Raw genomic sequence first — 1628 nt, forward strand, 5'->3', positions numbered from 1 at the left:
GGAGCGCAAAAGTTATCCAAATTTGCCAAGGAAGAAAAATAAACACATGATAGTTATGGGTCACACTTTAATCTCCTTACAGCTCTCGGCAACAAAGGAATCAGCTGGAAGCAATAGCAGACGGAGGATTCGCCCTCAGTATTGAAGTTACGGAGATTCACATTTAACCTAGAACTTCGAAACCTGTAGGACTAAATGTACTAGGACGTGATAAATCAATGTAACATGATATATATGTATATGTGTGTAATGCAACATAATGGTGTATGATACATGTGACAACATAATGAAGCATGATTATATAAGACCACTAAGTGTAACACAGCTTAGTGACAGATGGACAGATAATGGCAACCAGGATTTGCCAAATCGATCGAACATGAAATCAGCGACTATAGATGCTCTTTATACCATTAACAAACAAGTGTAACCCAAGCGAACAGCATATGACATCCTGTTTATGCAGTCTGGCGTATGTTCTAAAGCTTGTAGATAATGCAATGGAAACAAAACTACAAAGCATACTTGTCTGACAGCGATCTATGAAGCTTTCAGAATTAGTACTATTTATGTATTGCTATACTGTATTTTTTGCGTAACACTTGCAGATGAACAAATTCACATTCATGCACTGCTAAATTTCACAAGGAATTGTTATAAAGCTATTTGAGACATGAACTATATATAAGTACAATAACATGATAATGGTACATTTAGTAGTACGTCAGGAGGGAAATGTCAGCACTGTGTAGGTTTTGGCATACTGTCCCTCTGCTTGGCACTAACACGGCCAGATGGTGTCCAAATCTCCTTAATTTTTTAATCGAGGGAGCACATTTCCTTCAGAAAATACGTCGGAAAACTATATTTCCATGCTAACAGCTGCATAGCACATACGTACTCCACTTACACACAGACCATACATACGTGTACATTATATTGTAAGATTATAGAACTACGACTCATTTTCACATGGCGTAGAATAACCTGCTTAGTACATCTATAGACCCATGCCAACACCGACAAAATCGTCCGCGGTATAGAGGCCAATACAGCAGACGTCCGGCGGTGGTGTGTTGAGGCGATGGGAGGATCAGAAACCACACACAGCTGTCTCACACGAAAACTAATGCTGGCTGTCTGACCTACACACTGGGAAGGCAACAACTCTGACGTTCTACACAGTGAAAAGACAGTTAAGTCAGCAACAGTAACATTGAGAGTTTGGCCGCGGCGATAGCGTGGTGAACCGTGGCGACGAGGCGCTGGGGGGCCACTGGGGTAAAGAGGTTGCGGTTTTAGAGAAGGGTACTGGAAGGGCATGCGAGTCGCTAAGATGTGTTTCCACTGTAATAAAATGGTTCGGGTTATGTTTGTGCACTTCTTACGGTTGCCGAGAAATGTCCGCCATCTCCTGCGTCGCCAGCATCACCACCAGCACCATATCCTACGCCCCCCATATCCAGCCCTACAGCTTATTGCGTATATCGGTACATTAGGAGAGTATTCACATTATTATTTTTTAAGAGATTTTACACATAGACTGAGCCTGCAGATTCTCTTGTTCTGCAAAGGTATCTCATGTCCATGTATCTATGTAGCTGTGAACGAGTATTTTTAGTAAATGG

The sequence above is a fragment of the Penaeus monodon genome, chromosome 22, assembly GCF_015228065.2.
Source record: "Penaeus monodon isolate SGIC_2016 chromosome 22, NSTDA_Pmon_1, whole genome shotgun sequence".
Taxonomy (NCBI): domain Eukaryota; kingdom Metazoa; phylum Arthropoda; class Malacostraca; order Decapoda; family Penaeidae; genus Penaeus; species Penaeus monodon.